The following is an 11,059-nucleotide window of genomic DNA, read 5'->3' as shown; positions in this document are numbered from 1 at the left end:
TGAGGCTGAGATTTTTTTTTTTCGATCTCTGGTGTTTATTCACTACCAGGCAGGTGACAACACAGCTTTATTTCATTTTTCCCCTCTGATGCTAAAGCATAAGCTTTTAATTCTGACACATTTATCCATTCCAGAGACAGTATGAAAAACAGTCATCTAGCCATTTATCACCTTGGACTTCTCAGGCCAAACTGGGGTTGCTGTCTCATTTATAAGCCAGGGCAACAAGGGTGATTCCAGGTGGATGGGTTAAAAGTGGAAAATATGAGCTCTTCAACAGAGCCTGGGATTTTTCGCCTCTGTTTTCCATATGGTGATTCTATATATGCTTGCTTTTTTTTTTTTTTTTGGCCACGCAGCAAGGCTTGTGGGATCCTAGTTCCCCAACCAGGCATTGAACCCGGGCCCTCCGCAGCAAAAGTGCAGAGTCCTAACCACTGGATTGCTAGGGAATTCCCTATGCTTGCTTTTTTTCCTTTTTAATTGATCTGTATAAAAACGTGAAATGCTTCACAAATTTGCATGTCATCCTTGCTGAGGGGCCATGCTAATCTCCATATCATTCCAGTTTTAGTATATGTGCTGCCAAAGCAAGCACAATATGCTTATTTTTGAATACAAGAAAGCTTGAAAGCCACTGATGTAATTGATCACATTTTCCTCTTTGCATTGGCTGCCAGGAAGCTCAGCATCTAATTCTCAGTCCACCACTAACAAGTGCTCAGGGCCTCCTAGCCTACATATTTATGAGAATCTCACCCTTGACTTTCTTTTCTTTCCCTCCCCATGTTTCCCCTTCACCTGCTTTTCTTGTTTTCTCATTCTGCTGCCACATGTATGTTTTTGCATGCAAACTCAAATCCTTTGTGGAAAGAGCCAAGGTTTAAATGAGTGCATTAAAACAAAAAGGAATACTTTTTCTGTAGAGGAGGTTTTTGCAGATGGGAAAAGAATGTGTATAGAAATAAGGCATAATTTGGCATGGAGAGTACACATGTGTGTTTGTAGGATATGTGTATACATGTTGGAAACGTTGTGAAGTTTGTCGTTTTGAAAGTTAAGCTGGTCTTCTGGCTTCAGGGGACATTTATACTTGGAAGACTCCAGGGGAAAAAAAAAAAGTGTTTTACTCCAGGGCAGACGTGCCTGTGGTCTACACTCCAAAGAATCTGCTTTATGGTTTAGCATTTTCAGATTTTGTCTGGGGTTATTTTTCTGGTCATTATAAAATGAGGACAAATACTTATTAAGAAGAAATCAAGGGGAAGAGGGACAGGAAGGGGGTGCTCTTGCACAGGAAGGGGGCTGGATTTTAAGTGATCTTGAGTAAGAAGTGGGAGCCTTAAGTCTTATCTGAGTTTCTATCTCATCTGCTGCAAATCTGTGGTCAAGTCCTTTTTCTCCCAAACATGGAGACTCTCACCCTCCGCTGCACACTTGGAATCACCGGGAGCTTTAAAAAAATCCTGATGCCGCAGTCCCTTCCCCAGAGAGTCTGGTTTAATTGGTCTGGGGTAGGGCCTCCGCATGGGGATTTTTAAAAGCTCCCCTGGAGATTCTAATGTGCAAGCCAGGGTTGAGACCACTGCCCTAAGAGAAAGAAAAAAATAAAATTAATAAGCACCTGCCTCCTGTTTATCTCTCAGGGGGCCGTGGGGTGTGGCTGCGATTTATGAGATAATGGGCCAGATTCTGGTGAAGGAGTGAGAGGGCTTGAAGGAAACAGATTAACCCTTTGTATTCCATAGAGTACTCTTGGTTAATAAGTGTTCATCAACGTTTTGCCCATGATCTGCAAGAAGAAACACATTTCACATCCTGACCCAGTACACACACACACAGAGTCTTACTCTGATTTCATGCAATTCACTTGGTGTTTTCTATTCCAGTCTATTCCATTATTTTCCTTTAGAAAAAAAAAGCCTGCTTACTGCCACTGTTTAAACAATATTCTATGAAGGCTCATGGGCCCAGGTAAATTAAACACCTCTGGAGAGCATTAAGATGGTCAGTTTATAATGACTGAGAGCTTTTTGCAAAGCTGCTATGGGAAGTGAAGTTTGTACAGTTGAGCAATTGCTTATGCCAGCTACAGTCACAGTAGAAAGTGTTTCAGGAGCATGATCTCAGCAAACTGTCCCGATAATAATACAAGATGGGTACTGTTATCTCCAGTTTAGAGATGAGAAAGTCAACGCTAAGTACGTACATATGTCCTGCAGCTAGGAAGCAGAAGAGTTATCTTCATCCAGGAGCAGCAGATCTAACCTCACCCTCCTTGCGGGAGGAGAATAAGTGTGCTCACTGAATACATTTGCTTGCCTGAAGTTTGGGGAGCAGAAGGGGATGGAATAAGCTTTGACCAGGGGTGGCTCCCAGTAGAGCGGGGCCTGCTGTTTATACAACTTGGGGGCCTTATTTAAGAAAAAGAATACGAAATTATGAGTCCGAAATTAGGTACAAAATGAATAGTTCTTTGAATTAAGAAATCACAACAAATGCATATTTTAAGAAGTTGAAAAATACCACAGATTCCCAACTCAACTTCCCCTCGGCTGGATCCCCAAAATGCCAGCGACCACTCCCATACCACCCTACTCAAGGTCAAGTGCTCCAGTGGGGAATCAGAGTGGAGAGTGATGGTGGTCTCTGCTGGTTGCCACTAACTATGAAAAGCAAACGACTTTTGTAAATTCTACATGAACAAGTGACCCCGTGAATGCATTTCTAGGTCCCTGTCAGGGCCTTAGAAAGAGACGCGTCAAGTGAGGGGCCCAGGAGCTTAAGTTTCACTGGCTTCCCAGTAACCCCACAAGTGGAGTTGAAGGCTCTATATTATATCTCTAGAGCAAGGGCTTTGGAGACAGCTGTACCTGAACTTCAGCCCTGGCTCAGTCACTTTCTGCCTTCTTTGAGCGAAGACTTGATCATTTGTAAAAACGGGCATGCTGGCAGCATCTATCTTCCAGTCTCTTTGGGGGACCAGAGGAGATAAGAAGGGTCCCGCAAACTGGATGGGCTTAGAGCAGCCAGATTTAGCAAAGAAAAATATAGGACATCCAGTTAAACTGAAATTTCAGAGAAAAGTGAATACTTTTTTAGTATAAGTATGTATCACCTAGGACATACTTATTCTAAAAGTTATTCCTTGTTTTTCTGTAATTCACATTTATCTGGGCACCCTGTATTTCTTGAGCTTAACAAATGGCAGTGGTTGACACTGTTTTCGGACTGAGGCATCCGAGTGTTCCATAACAGGGCTTCATAAATATTAGAAAGTGCGTGAGAGGGAGAAAAATGCTGCATAGACTCTGTTCATAACAGTTTATTATGGGGAAGACTGAAACAGGTGGCCAGGAGAGGATGAAGCAAGTGGGGTGCCTTAATTTGAGGGTATGTGTGGAGGGGGTTATACCACTGACTTTGGGTAAGCCAATTAAGTTCTTGGGACTTCAGTTTCCCCTACCTGTAAAATGGGTGAAAGGAGATTCTTGAACTCTCCTCCTGCAGATATAACCAGAAATGGCACTTTCTCATCATACAAATGTCGCCTCCTCAGAGAGGTCCTCCCTGACTACTCCAGCCAAGATTACTGTTCCCTTGCCCCAGAACGTAATTTTCCCCCTCCATAATAATGATAACTTTCTGAAGTTGTCTTGATTCTTTACTTGATTGTTTGTTTACGGTCTGTCTCCCCATGTGAGAATAAGTTCCGGGAAGGCACAAAACTGGTCTGTCTCGTTCTAGCTGAATCTCCGAGGAGCTGTACCTGGCGCAGTAGATATTCCATATATGTTGAATGAATGAATGAATGAATAGGTGGCTGAATGAATGAATTCAGTGTCACCCTTGAGGTCCCTTCCAAGCAGTCTTTCTCTTCTCGGGGGCCATGCCTGGGTTGCAGAGGGAGGAGGTGTGGGTGTCGGTGGGTGGGGAGGAGGCTGGGCCCTCGCCTCCTCTAGGACCGGCTGGAGCTAGCGCGTCCGGCTGGGCGGCAGGCGCAGAGAACAGCGCGGAGGCAGCTGCAGGGCCGGAGCGCCGCGCCGCGCGTCCAGCCGCCGGGGGTGTGCGCCCGCGCAGCCCGGCGTCGCGCCTCGGCGCCCCCACGCGCCCACGCCGCGGCGCGGGGACAGAGGGAGGGCCCGGCCGAGGGAGGGGAAGGGGCCGGTCCTCCACGCGCAGGCAGCGGCCGCGGTAGCCCAGGAGGCGGAGGCAACGGCGGCAGCGGAGGTAGCAACGTGCCCGCCGCAGTCAGCCCCGCCGCGTACGACCCGCGCCCGCCCGGCCGCCGGCACCGCACCGCGCCGGGGCGCCCTCTCCACTGCGCGCGGTGAGTACCAACCGCGGCGCCCAGCCCGGGCCGCCCGCCGCGATTCGCCGGGCCGGGGTTGACCCGAACCCCCTGGCCTGGGGCGTCTCTCCCGCACTCGGCCAGCCGGGGCCTCCGCAGCTGTCGGGGCGCCCGGGGCTCCCAGGGCGCCTCAGGCACAAGGGCAGCGGGAACAGCGGGCAGATCCTGTCTCGGGAAAGTCTGTCCTGGGCTCCAGGCCTCAGTTTCCCCGTGCGCCCGGGAGGCGACGACCCTGAAATTTGCACCCCCGCGCGCGGGCCAAGTGCATAGAGCGCAGGCGGTGTAGACTCGCCTGGGTCCTCCGCATTTGGTTCGTTTTATGGCCCGGGTGGCTCGCGATGAGGGGCGCTCCCCTAACCGGACCAAGAGGCGCCGGGAGCCAAACTCACGCCCTCGGGCGCTGGTTATGGGGTAACGGTGGAGCAAATGGCTGGAATTCCCGGGATGGGGCTGGAATGGCCCACTGAGCCTTTTTTCTAGCTGCATTTCTTTTTTTAAAGTCCGTTTGCGCTTGGCCCGCGCTGGTCCAGCTCTCCCGACTTTGTACCGGAACCCGCGTCCTGGCGCTGGCTGAAGTTGGAGTTGAAACTTGGAACATCAAAAGGATGTTTAGAAGGAAGCGAGGGTTTTGTTTTAATGGGACAAAGCGGAGAATTGAATGGTTTTTTAGCCTTGCAGCCTGGAGGTTAAACGGCCGTACTGGCCCTTAAATATATTCCCTGCCCCCAAGCAAATAGGTTATAAACTCAAGGAATATTAGGACAGTTTGACAGGGCAAAACATTCGCATCACAAAATCCTCAGTGCGCAAAATCCTCAGCTGCTGAAAGTGAAGCGCTCTGACGGGTGAGGGGTTCCTACTTCCCCTAAACGAAGCCTCGCCTGGGCTGAGTTGACAGCGAGCGTACGCGTTGCTGCGTTGCGAATGCTCTTTAAAAAGCAAGACTGATGCCGCGGTTTTGATGGATACCGTTTTCTTTTCTCCCCCCTTTCCCCGAAATGCAACGTAATCTTCGGAATTACTTTTATATATGTATATATAAGGTTGAGGTAGATATAAATCACCCGTGGTGGAGGTACTTTTTAATTACGAGGTGCAGTGAAATGAGTGAACATCGGAGTTGGGTGTTGTGGGCAAGTCAGAGCGGAGGTATAATGATTTACAAACATCAGGTGAGAATCTGAGTGCTGAATTGGGTTTGAGTTAGGGAGCTCCCTTCCAAAGGAAATTATAACCAGCGGACAATTGTGTTTCAAACCGAATCTGTTAATTCCGCGAGCTCTGTCTTGCTTGAGTAAAATTTCTACTAGCAGAGTATGAGCTTAGTAGCCGCTTTACCAGCCTATGGCCCTTTTGGGGGCGGGGGGAGAGAAGGAGGACCTCCTTTTTAAAATAATGTTTGTGAAAAAATCTTTCAGGCAACTTTACCCAAGAAAGTTTCTTTTTTTTTTTTTTTTGACTTTTCTCTCCCCATCACCTTAAGCATCTTAAACTTTATACTTCTTTGCATTTAGACATCCTCAGACTAGGAAAAGTTAATAAGTAATTTATATAACAAATGGTGACCGTTTGAATCTTGCTTTAGAGTAAGCATAAAATCACATTTGTATTCCAGGTCTCCTCGCCTTTTGAGGAAATTCTGAATTTTGCGATTTCGACCCAGGTGGCTAGATCTGAAAGGACTTGAACTTTTAAAAAAGCAGTTCATGTGTCCCATACCAAGTTAGTTAGTAGCTCCATTCTTATAACTTTAGCTTCACGATATGATTAACTATTTTACCTGAAAGGTCTTGGCATTTTTCCTGTCTTGAAATAGCTCACCTAGTATAGTGGCCGCGTGTATGAGAATATTCTATAAACACATACATCTTTCCTAATATGAAATAACTAAAGGAAATACAACAAAATGTCGTTATCCCAATATTTTGAGATTTAAAAAAAACAGATGATTTAATCACTGGAGTTTTAGAATCTTCTTTTTATGCCTTTTGTGTTGTATTAAACACATCATAAAGAAATATGATTTGTTGACTTGTTATAGGATTACCATTTGGCAAAAACACCCAAGACATGCTGTTTCAAATAGGCGGTATTACTTCTGGTTTAAATTGTATGTAAGAGATCACAAGCCTTGTTCCAGACGGATAAATTGATAAAATGCTAGCTGCTGTTGGGAAAGCAAAATAGTCCTCGGCCAAAAAAAAAAAAAAAAAAAAAGGCAATGTAGCTAAGTATATTTTGAATTAGGTTGAGCTGGCTACTGAGACCCCGGGCAGTTTGAAAAAAGGTATCCACAATCCAGGCACGTCCACTTTAAGACGTTTTGGGTTCCCCCAGGACAAGAAGACTCCTTTCCCACAAAGAAGAAACCGTTTCCTTATTTTTTCAGTTACTTTTCCAAAGATAAGTTGTGTCAGGCGCAGGAGACCAGAGTTATGCCGAAAGCCAACCTAACCAGCTCTGAAACGAGGACTCATTCTTACTCCTTCCACCAGATGTTTTCTAGGTGTCCTCAGCTGGAATGCCCAGTTTGAAACTAATTAGGCCAGCAATAAACTCCTTGTACAATAAAATCGCAGGCCGTGATGGTGCATTAGTGGGGTTCCTAGCAGCTCATGACAGATGCCTCTCTCTCTCTCGGCAGAAAGAGCCCATGGCTGTCAGGAAAAAATGAAGGGAGTGGAGGTATCTTGCTTAGATTTTTGCCTGGCCCTCAATATCCAAGCACACCACACCCAGCGCATTATCTTCTCCAAGGAGATGCATTGTAACAGGCATTGAGTTTTGTCTTTGTGGGACAGGCCTGCTTAGCATAAAAATGCTTGGGGAAGAAGTAAAACCATAAGTATTAGGCAGTGGCCACAGGTCTGAGGTGTAGTGTTGAGTGTTGGAGTGTTGAGTGTGTGCGGGTGTAGACTGGGTGGAAAGGCTTCCTCTCCACTAGGCACAGGTAAAATGCAAGGCTCTCCGGCCTGACATCAGCTCCTTCTGGGAGAGGATAACTTTCTCCCCCTAAGATTTTTTACCCCGTTCTCCTGATGTAGTTCTCCTTATCTGGGGGGTTTGTGGAGGTGAAGTGGCTGGTTATTCAGTTACCTCCAAAGGCTGAACCTTCTGACTCTTGCCAAGACTGGGTTTTGTTGATGGAAGGAAACTTTTTTTCCTAGCTATCTGCTCTGAAAAAGGAGTCGGTGGACTTGGATCAAAAGGAATCTCTTTACAGAGAATTAACCCCAGAGTTGAGAAAACATGGCCTGTTGACAGAAAACACACACATACACTCACTCTCCCCACAAGGCCTTGCTCACTCCCCATCTTCCTCCCTGACCCCCCATCCCCCAGTGTCATAACAGCCTTCGGAAGGGCCCACTTTTTGTCCCCCTACCGTTTGTGGCTGTTCAAACAGTCCCAAACATACAAAACAAAAAGAAGGCTCCGGTAGGGAAACAATTAGCAGAGAATTAGCTGGAGACAATGCTTCATCTTCCTATTTGAAGATTGTAACTGGCCTAATGGTGTTTAACTAACACCTCTTCTAATCCGAGGATAAACCCCCTCAATCAGGTGACAAATACTTGAAATGACTGTCTCAGACCCACTGTCTTGCTGTAAAGGAATCAGAGGGGCCAGGACTAGTTCTTTGTTGCGTGTGATTTAAAATCAGTTTCAAGATATGAGAGTACCTGCCAGGTAGATTGAGAGGAAGAGGACGAAGAAAGCCACAGGCTTTAATTTTTTTTTTTTTTTTTTTGCTGCTTTTTTTTCTTTCTTTTTGCTCACTTTCATTCTGTTGGTGCCTTTGCCATGTCTCTCTGCTTAAATTATATCCGTGTATTTAATAATGATGAAAAATAGCTGAGCATTTACATGCCAGGCCTGAAATTAGCTCTTGACATGTATTTTCAGGATGGCTCGCACAACAACATTTTGAGTTAGGTATCACTATTATTTTTTTTTTTACTATTACTATTATTATTTTCCCAACTTTGTTAACAAAGAAACTGAGTCACAAGTCAAATGACTTACAAGAAGCTGAAGAGTGAGTGAGGCCAGAATCTAGGCCTTTAGCCCTCTGCCGACGGGGCTATGAAAACCTTGCCTCAGAGAACATTTCTGCTCTCGTTTCCCTTGGAGAGAGGTGCTGTATTTGGATAGTTTTAAATGCGCTGAACACGATTATTTTCTGACTCTACCCTGATGTTTTTTGCTGTTGTCTTAGACGGCAGAAAAATCATATTAAGTATTTAGAAAACACAAATCTGGACTCTGGTGAGTCATGATATTTAGAAGGTTGTACATGGTTATGTAAAGGGAAAAGAAAACGACCATTTACAAGGGCTAATTTGATTTGTTCCTTCAATACTATAACGCTACCCATTTTAGTTCCTAAAAAGAGTCAATAAATTTACCGGCAGTGGCAAGGCCCTAAAATGTTACGGTAGGCTGTCCAAATCCAGTTTACCGGAAGGTGCTGGATCGCTATGGGTGGGTTGTTGCTTGGGGGTTAGATTATAAACATTTGGAGAGCAAAGAATAATTTGGAACAGGTGGTCCCAAGAGTCAGGTAACTGGAACGATTTATCTTTGCCACTTTGAAGGTTAGGGGAGGCTGGAGGTTGCCTGAATCTGGGACAGGCGGCCTGAGGGTCGGGGAGGGCTGGGAGGGCCCCCACTTTGGGATGAAGCCTAGAGGGATGGATGAGGGCGTCTCTGCACACAGACCCAGGTCTGTAGAAAGCAGGGCTTCGTCATTCCTGTCATCACCCATCTGATGATACTAGTGAGGGCGCAGATGTAGCTGCTGGTGCTGTTTTGCAAAGGCTGCCTCTGCCTTCGTATGTATGCAGAAATTTAAAACAGGAGCTCAGAGAAACAGACAGCCAAGGGAGACAGGTTTACTTCTCACCAGTTTTGAGAATGTGCACATGGCCGATTGTCTTTGCCCCGTAATGTCCATTTAGACATATTTTAAAATGAACCAAGGATTTAAAAGGGGCCAGAAATTATTTTGTCACTTAGTCTCCACAGTAGTGTGTCAATAACGTGAAAACGGGTTGTGATTTCAATGGCACTGGATTTTTTTCCCCCTCTGGTTTCCTTTTGAAGATCTAGTAAAGTTAGATTTTAAAAATCTGTGCATTCCCAGATTTAACATATCCGTACATATCTACTCACAATCATTCTGAGGAGAATTGTCAGCTCTCTATGATTTTAACTAAAGGAAAAAATGATAAAATTGACATTTTCCCCCCCAAAGAATGAGGAACTGGAGGGTTTGACTACTGTCTGAAGACAGCAACTTACTTTTGTCTCGCATCAGCTGAATCTGTTAGCTCCCCTTTCTTTTCTGTTCATCTCCCAAGAATGGTCTTTCATAACTGAAATGTACAGTATATTAGCCAAAAGATGTTTTAATTTTGCAAAGAAAAATCATGCCAGAGACGGCCGAGTCTGTTTCAACCATTATTGTTTCTGTAGCATGCATACTTTGGGTTTCATGGTAAGATGTGGTTTGCCAAGAAAGAAAATTACAGCAAGAAACTATGTTGAAAACATATACACTTCTGATTGAGAAATGGGAAAAACACGGAAAAATTCCACACGGTAATTGCTTTAACGTGAGTTTTAAATGTCATTGTTTGACTTATGTCAAAAAGTCCCTCTTAGCTAATTCTCACATATGCTGTTACCAAATATCTCACCTTAAAAATGGCAAATGTGGGGCTTAACTCTGATGATCTTGAGGCTTTCAGAGATAGCCGTAGTCGTAGTGGAAACATTCCAAATTTTTAGATTGTGCAGGCTGAGTTTTTTTTTAAGGTTACTTAGATATCGATTTTATTTTCTTGACCCAAAATAAGAAAACACGGGGAATTCTCAAAAGCTTTTTACAGGCTGCTATTATGAGAAGAGAAGCCAAACCAACATGTATTAGGTCATGAGTTTGAAGTGCATAAATAAGCCCTTGAAGGTCACCAAAACAGGGCGAAAACCACCAGTTCTTCTCACCTCGGCCAAGTCAAATTCCTGCCTGTTTGACGTGTTTGATTCAAGTGGACACAGAAAGGGGGTTTCTGAGTCCACGGTTGAAAGATCTCGATTTGATTTGGGTTCCAAAGATGTTCTTGGGGTAAAGCGAGATGGGAGGGCTGGAATTCCCATCTCCTTCGGATCACTCCCTCTCAGGCTCCACTGAAAAAGCAGGTTCCGGGGCACCCCTTCCTCCAAAGGAGATGTTTCTTTCCTGTTGTTTGGATATGCAGAAGCCAAAGGTCAAAAATGGCTTGCATTCCTTCTGGTCAATTTCTTCACCTCCCATCCCCTTCCTGTAGTAACTTAGTGGTTAAGGTGTTAGTAGTTTCCAGAACAATTTTTTTGTTCCTGGGAACACATATGTGTTTTTCTGGCATGTGGGGTGCAACGTGTAAGTACAAACTTTTAGGTCTTCGTTAATGGGCAGCTCCCCGAAATGCGGAGAATGTCCGCTGCATCCCCGAGTCTGGTATCAACCCCAGTGCTGATGGAAATTCCACGCAGGGAGGAAACCTCCTCATAGGAAAGACAGAAAGGGTATCGCTGCAAAAAAGATTGTTTCCTTTTGTGGGTGTGTATTATTTGCACGTATGGGGACTTTTGTTTCACGGTGTTCTAGAAAGACTTGTCTCCCCAGCAAAGGTCTGAATGCCCTTCCCAGTTGGGAAGGGGGTG

At 45.2% G+C, this 11,059-nt stretch overlaps 1 non-coding gene across 1 annotated transcript; it reads right to left on the bottom strand.

The window, feature by feature from the left end:
• Window positions 1-494: 494 nt before the first annotated feature.
• On the bottom strand, window positions 495-598 carry LOC137750828 (U6 spliceosomal RNA). Its single transcript, XR_011070610.1, has one exon. It is a non-coding gene; the product is annotated as a U6 spliceosomal RNA (small nuclear RNA).
• Between the last annotated feature and the right edge of the window lie 10,461 nt (window positions 599-11,059).

This window comes from Eschrichtius robustus, chromosome 16 (genome assembly GCF_028021215.1).
Source record: "Eschrichtius robustus isolate mEscRob2 chromosome 16, mEscRob2.pri, whole genome shotgun sequence".
Taxonomy (NCBI): Eukaryota; Metazoa; Chordata; class Mammalia; order Artiodactyla; family Eschrichtiidae; genus Eschrichtius; species Eschrichtius robustus.
This window is presented reverse-complemented; position numbering and strand designations above follow the sequence as displayed.